The sequence below is a fragment of the Periplaneta americana genome, chromosome 7 (genome assembly GCF_040183065.1).
Source record: "Periplaneta americana isolate PAMFEO1 chromosome 7, P.americana_PAMFEO1_priV1, whole genome shotgun sequence".
NCBI classification, from domain to species: Eukaryota; Metazoa; Arthropoda; class Insecta; order Blattodea; family Blattidae; genus Periplaneta; species Periplaneta americana.
Genome location: NC_091123.1, coordinates 10,075,655 through 10,089,663, shown reverse-complemented (window position 1 = coordinate 10,089,663; position 14,009 = coordinate 10,075,655). Strand labels below are relative to the sequence as shown.

At 36.1% G+C, this 14,009-nt stretch overlaps 1 protein-coding gene across 9 annotated transcripts in view; it reads right to left on the bottom strand.

Annotated features, from left to right (window-relative positions):
• Abl (tyrosine-protein kinase Abl) overlaps positions 1-14,009 on the bottom strand; it is a 301,976-nt gene that overhangs the window by 151,914 nt on the left and 136,053 nt on the right. For 3 of the 9 annotated variants that reach the window (XM_069830290.1, XM_069830294.1, XM_069830291.1), the window contains exon 1: positions 9,843-10,054. The exons of 5 other annotated variants lie outside the window; for them this stretch is intronic. The gene's annotated coding sequence lies outside the window, so the exon portion shown is untranslated. Of the gene's footprint in view, positions 1-9,842; positions 10,055-14,009 lie in introns of those variants that run through there. One more of the 9 variants, XM_069830292.1, reaches the window with a different exon arrangement.

Genomic DNA, 14,009 nt, shown 5'->3' with positions numbered 1-14,009 from the left:
GCAGTGAACGCTGATGAAACGTCATTATGTCCCATTTCCCGGAAAGGACACTTAGATTTCGTTTTTAATGAACAGTTGACGGAAACACAAAGTACGAACCACTATTATCTATCACTCATCGAAGTTGTGCATTTATGAAGCTTGTTCAATTTTATGAAACGTTGTCATGGCAACACGCAGCATGGCGAAGCTGGCTGAAGAGTGAGCAAACAGCGTGAGCTCCTAAAGAGGAACATCGTCGCATACTTTTGAGAGAACTAGCGCCACAACTCGGTCAACAAACAATGCAGCCTGAAGCCACCACATTTTCACAAAGAAATAACTCGTGCACACGGTACAGTGTTTCATGGTGTGTGGAATTGACTTCAAGGATGGATTAATAATAAGTTAACAATAATAATCTTGCGTGACGCAAAAGCTCGTCAAGGGTCAGCAGACTGTTGGCGCACATCCACGTACCTCAGCAGAGGTGAACGGTCACCGCGAGGTTCTGGCTGATGTCCCTCACCACTGACGACGAAAATTCCATGCAAGTGCATGTTTTTATAGGAACACAGGACATAGCTCGAACTTAGTACTTATCCATTTCATTACTTTCTGGTTTCAAATACAGTAAAACCTCTCCTCACGGACACCCCCAAGATACGGACAGTCCTCATATACGGACAGATTTTTATATCCTAACTGAAATAATATAGAAATAATGATAAATTTAACTCTCGTTTACGGACACTCTCAGACACGGACACGGACAGCTGTTTCACAGTGCTAAAGCTTGCTTTACCTCCTGACTGCGGACAGAACTTGGATATCAAGACCTAATGTGTTACAAAAATGGAAAATTTAGCTTTGAGAACTGCACAGAAATTGTTTAACATGAAAGAAGACAATAAGGTTCTCGTAGGCTACCACTAGCCCAGCTGGCTACCCCTTTTTAGCTGAAAGGGGGTGGATAAACAAATTAATAAAATTTAATCTGTCTGATGGGTCCAAGGTTTCCGCGGTCGTGAAATTGTATTCAACAACACATGATAGGGTTAATAGGATTATTCTCTTCACTTCAATCAGTTGTACTGTTTCGACAGACATTGCACCTGAACGTAAAGGTTAATTTGAAAACTGTAAATTACTAACAATAAACAACAATTTAAACAGTAGGCCTACTGCATAACTGTAGACCTAGAATAAAATTGCATGGCACAGTACTGTATTTTCCTTTTTCGGTCTTATCTACTGTAGTTCAAAGTTGCAAAGAATTTACTGTAGTACAGTAGACTGTATTTAGAATTAAACTACAGTAATACATTTCATTTAAAGCGTGAAGGAATACATAATGCTTATTATAAATTTACTGTTAGATTGGGGAGCCTCCCTCCCAATAAAGGACACCTCTCAGATGCGGACAGATTGTTACGTCCCTTCGATGTCCGTAAATAAGAGGTTTCACTGTAGTCTATGTATAGGCTACTTTTTCCGTGCATATTTGCACGTTTTGGCCTTTTTGGAGATAAAAACATGCATAATGCATATTTAAGCAATTTTTAGGTTAATCATGCATATAATCAAATTCACCTTATACAGTATTTCACATATATTTCACATGCAAGAAAAGAAGAAACGCCGGGAAATTTTGATTCAGACGAACACAAAGGAAAGAGGGGAAAACTAGCAAATATGCTGATAAAATAAAACAGAGCTGCACGTATTGCCATATTGTGAGGTTGGCGGCGTGAAAGTTGGGGTTATTGTAAACGTGTACAGAGCGAGAGATATGCAAACATCTGAGCAGTACTCGACAGGTGTGCGAACTAGAGATCCCTGAGAACATGCGGACACACCTCCCTCCACTTTCTCTCGGAAGCTGAAGTATTCACTCTCAAAAGAATGCAAGTGGCGACTGATGGCTGGACACGCATTCACAATCTCGTCCTACAGGCTCAAACACAATAAGGCTGCACTGAGTACAGTCCGGACCTAAGAGAAAACAAAATAGGTCGAAAGTCTTTTATCTTATAGCGAAATATCAATACAAGGTTGTACTGAGTAGAGTCCGGACCTAAGAGAAAACAAAGTCGGTCGAAAGTCTTTTATCTTATAGCGAAATATCAATACAAGGCTGCACTTAGTAGTGTCCGGACCTAAGAGAAAACAAAGTCGGTCGAAAGTCTTTTATCTTATAGCGAAATATCAATACAAGGCTGCACTTAGTGTCCGGACCTAACAGAAAACAAAGTCGGTCGAAAGTCTTTTATCTTATAGCGAAATATCAATACAAGGCTGCACTTAGTAGTGTCCGGACGTAAGAGAAAACAAAGTCGGTCGAAAGTCTTTTATCTTATAGCGAAATATCAATACAAGGCTGCACTTAGTAGAGTCCGGACCTAAGAGAAAACAAAGCCGTTCGAAAGTCTTTTATCTTATAGCGAAATATCAATACAAGGCTGCACTTAGTAGTGTCCGGACGTAAGAGAAAACAAAGTCGGTCGAAAGTCTTTTATCTTATAGCGAAATATCAATACAAGGCTGCACTTAGTAGTGTCCGGACGTAAGAGAAAACAAAGTCGGTCGAAAGTCTTTCATCTTACAGCGAAATATCAATACAAGGCTGCACCAGCGAATAGGGATTATAAAGAATGGACACTGAGCGAATTTTCCTGTGTTTTGTTTCTCTGTGCGCCAGCGTATAGTTCCACTTTCAAGCGCTAGAGGTTAGTGTAATCGAGAATACGCTAAAATAATAATTGAGAATAGAGTTGAGACACAGGATCCAAACATCGCCTATCTTATTGCATAATCCAGTAACGCCTTGCTTCAAATAAATTCAAGTTAACAGCTTTTCCTTATTTCTCAGTGACAAACTAGTTGTAATAATAATATTTTATATTTCAGATATAATAAATTATATTATAAAATAATATAATGCATTATAAAATTAAGTATCGAATTCGTTTAATATTTGTATATAATATAATATAGGTATATGGTTTTACTTCTCGTAAGGTTTTGTTTTTCCATTTTCAGCGCTATCAAATCATTACATATTTTAATTGTTGTTGGGGTCAACGTCTGAACTCTCATTATAAAGGAACTCTAGAGTCTAGACATTACAGCTAATGAAGGATTTATTATTTTATGGATCCAATTTATTTTGAGTACATAATGTACCTAGATGTATTAATTATATGTGTTATATTTCCGCTGTGTAGACTGCTAGCTGGTGTGATGTCAGCGCCAACTCTAGGGAGAAAGCAGAATCTCACGCTCTAGCTGGCTTGAAGGTCATTGAAATCAGCCCGGCTACATCAAAGGTACCGACGCGAAGTGTCCATTCTTTATAATCCCTATTCGCTGGCTGCACTTAGTAGTGTCCGGACCTAACAGAAAAAAAGTCGATCGAAAGTCTTTTATGTTATAGCGAAATATCAATACAAGCCTGCACTGAGTAGCGTCCGGACCTAACAGAAAACAAAGTCGGTCGATAATCCTTTATTTTATAACGAAAAATCACTACCCTTTCGTGCGGTAGTTTAGTAGCCCATTTACTTCCAGCGTTACAAGCTTTTCCATTTTCTTCTACGTCTTCCTTTCACTTTTTGTTTAAATGACAGGCTATCTGGCAGTCTTCACAATACCTTTAGTCATCAATGTCTGACACATTATCTTTCCAGCATCTCTGTATTGTTAACACTATTTGTTGTCTTCTCTGCCTGGTTCCCATTGTATCACATTATCGTGTCTTGGCACTATTTTTATCATCCCATTTAATCTCTCACAATAAGTAGAGAAGCTATTATGAGTCTGCAAAAATGGATTTCGAGATTCGGAAATACACATTTTCACAACCCTGGCGAAAACTGGCTTTAGGCATGCCGTTTGTCTTTCTCTCCGTGTACGGTGAGTTCTTCTATTGGATGAATGTTGTCCATATTCTGCAATATCTATGAATCGGTTTACTTGGGAATGATATACTGTATAAAAAGTACAGAGAGTTTAGATCGGCTGCTGGCCGAGAACACGGGCATCAGACATGTTTACATGGCAGGCGCCTACGTCATAATCGATCTGTAACCTCCCGCGTATTTTTACTCATATAAATCTGATAAATAGGGGGCGGATGTTGATGAAAAGTCATCTTATTATCTTTCACATTAGGATGATGCCTATTAATATAGAAATCCTTTCTATGTTAATATCAACGTAAAAAGTAATTTCTTATATTGCACTTTTTGACGTTTTTGAACTAATAGGTTATTTTTATATATTTTTCGGCATTTTTGGTCATTTTTAATACTTTGAAGAACTTTAGTTCATTTGGAATGCATTTTACTTTCTTCTTTATCGATAGGTCTGTTAAATCATTTTCTAACCAAATAGGTCAGTAATAATTACCTACTGAATAAGTGAATAACAATGAAGTTTGAGTTTTATAGTTTGGAACAGACTCTAAAGTCCACCCCTCATTACACTGATGACTTCACTTCACAAAATGGAAGTAATATAAAATGCCTGACCAACAGCTTAGTTTAAGTGAGGACTTTGACCGCTCCTGTTCTTTTGTCGGTACGAGGGTGTCTTTAGAATTTATGTTTGGAAAGGGGGGGGACTTTCACCATGTCCTGGACAGGACGTTGTGTCCTCAACATCGATCGGAAGGGATGTCTATTGTAGTAGACAGTATTTTTAACACAAAGATTGCAAGAATGCACGTTGTGCCCACAATTTGTTTTGTCATGCACACTCCCTCATCTGGAAGGTCTAGTAACAAAAGTGAAGCGCGGAAGGAGGAGATGAAAAATGAAGGCACTGACATGGATTACCCCTGATTGAAACACATTGAAACCCTCATTAAAATCTATAGTTTTCCCTTAAAACCTTTATCTTAGCCAAATTCCAGCAAGTTGCCTCCTCTCTCCGAGATTTGCAGGGCAGTCATTGAAACAAGTGACTAATTTTTAAGACGTTGTGTGCGAGTAGTACGAATAATATATAAATGCCATTTTCTTTTAATTATAAGTAATTTTTCCATTAGTTTAAGGGCATTTTAATCATCGTTTTAAGTAGATTTTCAGGTCATCAACATGCGCCCCCTAGTGATAAATAACCAGGGTGCAGATTTTGATGTCCCAAAGAAACTCTAAAAATGAACTATAAAATTACCCAAAAATGTTAGAAAATGACCTAAAAAAAAAAAAAAAAAAAAAAAAAAAAAAAAAAAAAAAAACTTAAAAATAAACAATCCTATACATAAGTACTGGTAATAAAAATCCTACCTCGTGGTGACACATATTATGTCATTATAAAGAGTTGCATAGTAATGGCGGGTTAGAACAAAGGGCTCTTTCACCCTGACTCATTCCCTCACCCTATAGAAGCAGTAACGATGATTTCTTTCCTCACGGGTGGGACTGAATACGCGACACTTGGTCAAGAAGCAAGCAAAGTTACCATTTGACAACAGAGGACAATAGGAGAGAAAAGTATAAATCTGCACATCAGTCCAGACTTGGAATTCTGGTATCAGCAATCGCAATAACTCAGCAATTCGCTATAAGCCAATATAAACAATAGGAAGTCACTACACTGACGAATACCGATACATCTGCAACGTTTGCTATAGATAAAAAGTAAAGGAAATCTACCTGGAGTCGTACGATTAGATTAGACGTCATAACGTCATGCATGATTCATCAAGTACAAAGTAGCAACTGCGTAACATTAAAGTGATTAGAAAAAAAAAAAGAGGATGAAGTTACGGAATAGGATTTCGCTAATCCGAAGTAACTGGAACCGGGACCTGTTCGGATTAGAAAATGTTTGGATTATCCGAAATAATTACTGAAATATAGGTATGTTCATGAGGCGCTGGTGTAATATGATTCAAAGCACTGCGTTACAGAAAATTTACTAATTTTATAAAGTCAAAGCACAAGTTGTAATAAACTAATCTCTAGAACAATGAAAGCTGTTATCTTAAAATGTTAACGAACTCTTCTTTCTTATGATTAGGTCCTACTATAATGCCGTTCCTTAAAGACAGTACTGAATTTTTATCTCTTAGAGAACACTAGGACTGAGATTTGGCCAAAATGGCAGAAATAAATATTTTGTGCGCGATCGTGCGTATTAGCTTGGTTTCCGCACAAAACCAATCCGCAGAAAGTCTAAAATTCCACATTCAGTATTCCCAACCGAACACACATAACAATTTCCCTCTTCTTACCGCTTAAGTGACATATTGATTTTACTGCTTTAGGCTTTTAACATATTATTTTTAGAGACGTTCAATATAGCAATAATTATAAATTGGAAACTTACCACTGCAATTTCACCTAAATTGCACTGTTAATTATTGTTTTTAAATATTTGCAAAAATTAAGTAAACTCTACAACTTCACTAAAGTTACTGCATTCGTGATGCAAGTAACATTAAGGAAGCCGTGAAAATATCAACAAGATTCCAGACTCATCATAGACTGGGGAAAAAACAGACAGACGTATATCACGGCCTGCTGGAGTATAGTAAACACAGAAAACATTTTAAAGCAACAATGTTGAAGATAGATATTTTTGTTTTGCAAATTGCCATCATTGAACAGAAACCAAGATGGAGATTTCATTGCAACTAATTAGAAATTCCTCTTTCAGGTATGTAATAAACGATCTTCGCACAAAATAATGTACGATACACGAGCGGTATGTTTTCTTTCAATTCTCGGAAATTAAAAAAGCTCAACTACGTTTCGCTTTTTCAAACTTTTCCTCGAACATGAAAACTTCAACATATAGCTCTTGTAACGCATATTACTATTTTCTCTTTATGTAAATACGTTACACATTTATTTAACAGATGGCCTATATTTAGCCTTCGCCCGCCATTTTGAGAGATATGGCCGCAAATTTTAAAGTGGTACGCGCAGTTTTTTAAACCTAACCTAGCACTAAAAATGTGTTTTCTCAAAACTATGTTTTTGGTCAATTAAAAGGTCCCCCCAGCGGCCTACATTTCCTCTGATTTAAATGAAACTTCGGGGCAGAAGAAGATATCAGATGATAAACGATGTACTCCAATACACAAAGCTGTGCAAGGATTCACCTCTTCATTGGAAACTTTACATGATATGAATTTTTAACTTTTCAAAGTTACAGAAAATTGTCAAGAAAAAAATTAGGATTTAGGCTACATAACAAATTTTTATCTCTCATTAACTAGTGCTCGAATTTAAAAAATCCATTCGCAGTTTTCTTATCATGAGATGTAGCTCATCCACACTAAATTTTAATACGTAATAACAATTCTGAAGCCGCCAAGAGTGTTCTGAATTTACGTATAATTTAATATCAATAAAATAAGTGAAAATTAATATCTAAGGAATTAATGCATGAAACTTGATGAAATTTGATACTGTTATTTAAATGTACATATAGGGTTGCCAACCTTTTTTGAAGAAAACACAGAAGACTAAGGAATCGACAAAATTTCATATATAACACTGACAAATTATTCAGTTCAGTTACTAAAAAACAACTGTATTCTGCACTTCGGCAACAAGGCTAAAAATAAGACTATTTTGAGGCAGATTTTGTCTCACGTAATAGTTGAAGTCGACTGCAGTTTTCAGCTCCGATTTGATTAAATGTGTCGTGCTCTGTTTAGAAGATCTGTCCAATTGTTCATGAGGTAAACCACCCTTTTTGTATGACATTACTACTTGGTATCCTTAGAACCATACTAGTTACTTTTCTTTTTAACATGGTTTGATTTCAAACAGGTGAGCACTAAAACCCATTCTAAGCAAGCATTACTTTCTTTAAAGACTGCATATTTCAATGCATCTCTTGAACAACAAAATTCATTATATAAACAAACATCATTCACGGCAAAATCAAATGTTTAAAATAATAATGTTTATATAATGCAAAAATAAGGGAGAAAAATGCTCGGAGAGAAGTAAGTAAAATACGGGAGCAGGGAGACTGTTGAAAATTAGGGGCAAACACGGGAGATCCCGGGAAATACGAGAGGGTTGGCAACCCTATATATAGACACGACAAATCCACCGAATTTGAAAGCAACTGATCAAAAACTTTACAAGTTTCAAAACTCAGTCCCTTAAAAAACATAGTAAAATCATTTTAAATTGCCAATTATTCATTTTTTTTTCATTACTTAAGTTCAGAAAATTGTGGACTTTTTCCTTTTCCTATATTTCGGTGCAGATTACCATTAATCTAGTGTTGTGGAAGAGAAGGCCTGATGGCCTTAACTACACCAGAATAAATAAATAAATAAATAAATAAATTAATTAATTAATTAACTTCGGATTAGTGGGGTCCTACTGTATATCGTGATACGTATTATTTTAGTTTTTCCACAGTGTCATATATTTATATAGGAACTAGGGTTGCCAACTTTTCCATTTATTGCCACCTCCCATCTCCTTAGTCTAATTTTCAGGGATTCTCCCGCATTTTGACAACATGTAAAACCTGTTTTGTTCATGATCACGATTTCATGGCCGTCTAAACCAGCGATAATCAACAATGGTACATCTGGTTGCGGTAATTTCGAGAACATTATAAATAATTTGTACACTCACTTATTAGGGATGAAAAATGAAATTATTATTGTAAGTTATTGATTTTAACATAGTAATCTGGACAGTTTCTGAACTCAGAACCATAAAGAAATTAGTAACCATGGAATCATGGCCTAGTAAACTGAAGAAAAATAATTAAGTTACTTCAGATTCTTGAAACAATGCGAGCAATGAGTACATGAAACTTCAGAATAATGTGGGCTATAATGTGAATATGAATGTTAAATTTGTTAATTGTGCTACGTGTAATATTTACGTCATGAAAGATCTAGGTAATGAATTAATTTCTTACTGAATGAAATGTGTGCACTGAATATTGCATTTTCTTTGGCTGTGTGTAAAATTAATAACAGTGCCTAAAGTGATTACTTACTTTTTTACGCACTAGTGTTTTAAAGGCTCACTTTACGCACTGATAAGTGGGTAAATTGTAACTTTATGCACTATAGCAGAAAATTATATTTAAAATGTAAGACTTTTTAATTAAATCTAATGGAAACAAAAACTGTGGGTAAAATGCAACTTTACGCACTATCATAGAAAATTATATTTAAAATGTAAGGCCTTTAAATTAAATCTAATGGAAACAAAATAGTGTTGACTTTATAAGCGAGACATTAAAATTTATATTACTGAGTGCCTTGCTTATACTGTAAGTAAAACATAATTCCGTAATTACAGGTATTACTGACATAAGAAAAGCACTTTGAGCTCTTTAATTAATTTATTTCCGTTCCCAGATCTCCCTCACGTAAAAACACCCAATGACTGGGAGTTGTGAGTTAGCTGCTTACTCAAGAAAAACAAAGGAAAGGGAAATCTAGCTCCTGGATCCGTTACCATGACTACAGCATTCGCATTCGTACGTTATAGTAGCTGAACATCCTTCCCGTAGACAGAATATGATATAAGCCATTTAAGGCTTTTTCCGCGTTCATCCCTTTGCCAACCTAACAATGGGGCCGACATAAATCGTTGCACGTTTCATCAACTCACGATGCAAACCAGCAAAGAATTCCGCTTTTCTCAAATCACACATTATGTAATACTGGTTACGACCGCAGAAACAGAAGAAGCCTGACATTCCCTTGCACAAGACTGGTATCCTAGGAGACTGCAAAATCTCACAGGAAGCAGCACAGAAAATAAGACAACGAAGAATTCACAAAACTGAACAAAGATGCCTTCTCTCTGAAACCAACACAGTTAATTATATCTTCAAATAAAGCAAAAGAAATGTATCACCTAAATCTCAAACACGTAATACGAGACTGGCTTCTTCCTCCACGCCCGGCACTCACTGCACGCACTGGAACTCACCAGCGTTGCCAACATCCAAAAACCAATTTATCGACCTACATACTGCAATATTACACAAAATGAAGCCGCTCGAACACCACAGCACTCACTGGCACTCACTCACACGGACTGATTGCGTCTCTGACGGTATCCCTCCATTCACTAGAGCACAGCCTCCAGTGCACCGTGCGGTGCGAGTACCACAAGACGGTCAGGGGGGGGGGCGTGTGGGCGGGGGCACAATGCAGCCAAGGCTACGCAGAGCTCGCCTGAATCTGATTTACACCAGCCGTGTGAGCTACGGGAACCGCAGGTGGCACGCTATTGTGATCTATCGGCAGCTTATCGCTCTGCCAATCGTAGCAGTGTTGCCAGATGGAGCAAACTCTCGCTGTGGAAGCCTAGGCCTAAGGAGCAACTGAAATCTGAAGGGGGGGGGGGGAATATGAGAACATTCAAAGAGCTTCCTTGTTATGAAGTCTGTAAAAGAGGGAGACAAAAACAAGGAACTCTGGAGAAATTGAGAAAACACACTATTACATTCTAATGGGGAACAATTCTCTCACCCAACATTTTATTGGAGCGTGCAGAAAGGTAGAGACGAAGGAAAATTTGTGAATGGTACCAATAATGCTTGTTAATTACATCTTGGTAAAATTGCAAATTATTATTCATAGTTCTTCCCAGTTTATAAAAATGCTGTTAACTAATCCAGTGTTTATTAGAATTATCTAAATCAAGCTATTAAGTTTTTAAAGGTGAGAATTTTTTAATGTTCTAAATCAAGTTGTTAGGTTTTTTTATGATGGAAATAATGATCAATTTAAATGGGGTCTAAAGTCAAATTATAGTATTAGTAGTATTTATTTAGTATTTATTTATTTAACCTGGTAGAGAGCGTCTATATAAGGTATATCTGTAATGAACGTAATTGTGGCACCGGATACAAATTGTGAGGTCCATATTACATGGATGTAAATGTTGGCAATCAAATACAATACAAATACAAATACAAATCCAGTGTTTATCGTTTTCATTCGCTGTAACGAAAATGCGGCTCGCAAAAGGCGTGTTTGTACCTGACAAAGCTGCGTTGCCACATCTTGCTTACTTTTATCTAACATATATTTTATTAAGCACGTAGACAATGACGAGTTGACAACATAGCACTTTGTTGTGCGTAATTTGTACAGTAGGCTATAAAGTACGTGAATGAGAGAAACGGCACTTTGAAATTTACAGGAAATAAAAATACTTCACTATATATTCGGGGGGGGGGGGAAGATTTCCCTTTCTACTCCAGTCTAAAAAAGGAGAGAGAGAGAGACAGAGAAATGCATGTTGATGGAACCTTTACATAAATTAAAAACCAGAAAAAAACGAAAAAATCCCAAAGTTTTCTTTCAATTGCTGTTGAAATACCTCAACGTGACAACATTGTCATTCGAAAAGGATTTTGAAAAAAGAGAGGAAAATTCTTGTATTACTGTACTTCCAAGGAAAGCAATCTCCACTATAGCATACTATTTTCTGTATGGATTAATCATGGTTGAATATGCGTATAAATAAATTAAAATAAATATGATTCATTGCTAACAAAAGATAATATCACTCCTACTCATAAATGAGTACAAAGATCTGATAGTGAGGTTATCTTGGCATCATACCGGCGAGCGCCGCCGGAAAAGTAGGCCACCCTTTCTACGTCAATTGAGACGATTGTATGCGACATTATTCTCGGGACTGTTCCAGAAGATGGCAGCAGTAAGCAGCTACAAAACGTTGGAACTTTCGTATTTCATCACATTGTTCTGATACCCAAAAGCTGGTATGTTAAAAAAGTACCTTTCGGGAATACTGATGACAGAAGAAATAATCGCTATACAAGGTTAACCGTAAGTAAAGTAATTAATTTCAGGAGGTTAATGTTTGAGATATTAAAAACAAAGAAGTTTAACACAATTTGCTCGTTTTTGCTTCCCTTTCGAGGTGAAAATAGTTTTATATGAAACATTTCATAGCGTGTTTTGGGAAAGCCACTAATTTAATTCCAAATATGCTCACTCAATTTAAGGAGTTATCTACAGCTTACAGCAGTAACATTTTTGGAAATATTCAAAATTTTTTTCCCTCCATTACTGTATCTTGTACAATAATGAAAATTGGTATGTGTAAAATACTGTCCTTCTGTTATATGAAAAAAAATATTTTCACGATTAAAAAAATTGTTTATATTTTCTTTTTTCCAAATTCAAAATGTTGGCAGTTCACTGTGCAGTGATGAAGCGTTTCCCTCATAACTCATAAATTTGTTAACTTTTTCATGTTCTCTCTCTTTTATTTTATTTATGAAACTTATGTTTACAATATCATGCTCTTTCAACTACATTCCTAAATAAACAATATTTTTTTTATTTTGTGTTAGAAGAAAATACTGATATTTGATCATTTTTTAAAATGAATTTAGTTCTTATCTATCAATCTACCGAAGGTACAAAACTGATCTTGCATCATATTGTAGATATGACATGCACAAATACACACAAAAAATTTCATCACACAATGTTGGATAGTTTTTAGTTATGTGGGAAACGCTTTATCACTGCACAGTGAACTGAATTTTGAAAAAAAAAAAAAAAGGTAAATATTTTTTTTATTGTAAAAATATTTTTTCATATAGCAGAAGGACAGTGTTTTACACATACCAATTTTCATTACTGTACAAGATACAGTAATGGAGGAAAAAAATGTTGATTATTTCCAAAATGTTACTGCTGTAAGCTGTACCTAACCCCCTTACGAGAGCAGTGTATTATGATAATAAATGATTGAAGGAATTTAAGTTTTGTCCTTTAAATGTGCAGAAATTTCATCTGAACAAATGTAACTTTTCGTTCTGAAAAAGAATTTTAAAATTTTACATTTCTTCGGATAATTTTTAGTAGGTTATTTTACGAAGCTGCATCAACATCTCAGGTTATTTAGTGTCTGAATGAAATGAAGGTGATAATGCCGGTGAAATGAGTCCGGGGTCCAGCACCGAAAGTTACTCAGCATTTGCTCATATTGGGTTGAGGGAAAACCCCGGAAAAAATCTCAACCAGGTAACTTGCTCCGATCGGAATTCGAACCAGGGCCACCTGGTTTCACAGCCAGACGCGTTGACCGTTACTCCACAGGTGTGGACTCTTCGGATAAAATATCTGCATGTTTAAAGGATCCAACTAAAATTCTTTCAATAATTTATTATTACAATACACTTCTCTCTTAAATTGACCGAGCATATTGGGATTTAAATCAATCGCTTCCCTAAAACACGCTACCAAAAGTTTCATATAAAATAATTTTTATCTCGAAAAGGAAGCAAAAACGAGCAACTTTGTAATAAGCTTTTTTGTTTTAAGTACTGTACCTCAAAGAATAATCCCATGAAATTAATTATATTACTTATGGTTCTCACTGCATAATCATTTGGACTATTACAGCCTTTAAGAAACACGGCCCACCATTCCTATGCGACTCATGGCCACTAATATAATATCTGTGATATTTACTATGTAATACAGTATGTAGTAACAAAAGGAAAAATTTATATTTCACCGAACATTTTTAATGTCCTTAAAAATTTTACCAGAGAAATAAACAAAAAAGAAAGTAAACAAACAAATAAATCTTATTCAAATTTGGAGCTTCACCGACAAAATTTCGTTAAAAAAAAAAGAAACAAACAAAAACTCCAGCACACAGCGCACGAGATGAAATTCCGTTGTCATGGGAACCAATTAAGAGGAGTCGCTGGGGGCGTTGGATCCGTGCGAAGGCCATTGTATCAGATCACACGTATTCACGCCGCTATGAGCTCTACAAAAACTCGTCCGTCAGTTTTTGCGGCCACTTTCGTCCCGTTGTGACGGCTACGTGGGTGCGACGGAACACGGTGGAAAACTGTAAAGCGACCGCTGTTTCATGTAACAAGCTCAAAAGCATCGACACGTCCAGCGCTTTACATGAAACGAATCAGAAAGTTCTCGCAAATTCGTAAGGTTTGTATCAGCCAGGAAACGAATTGAGAACTGAGGCTATTGTAACACACGCAGCAAGAATAAGGCGCGA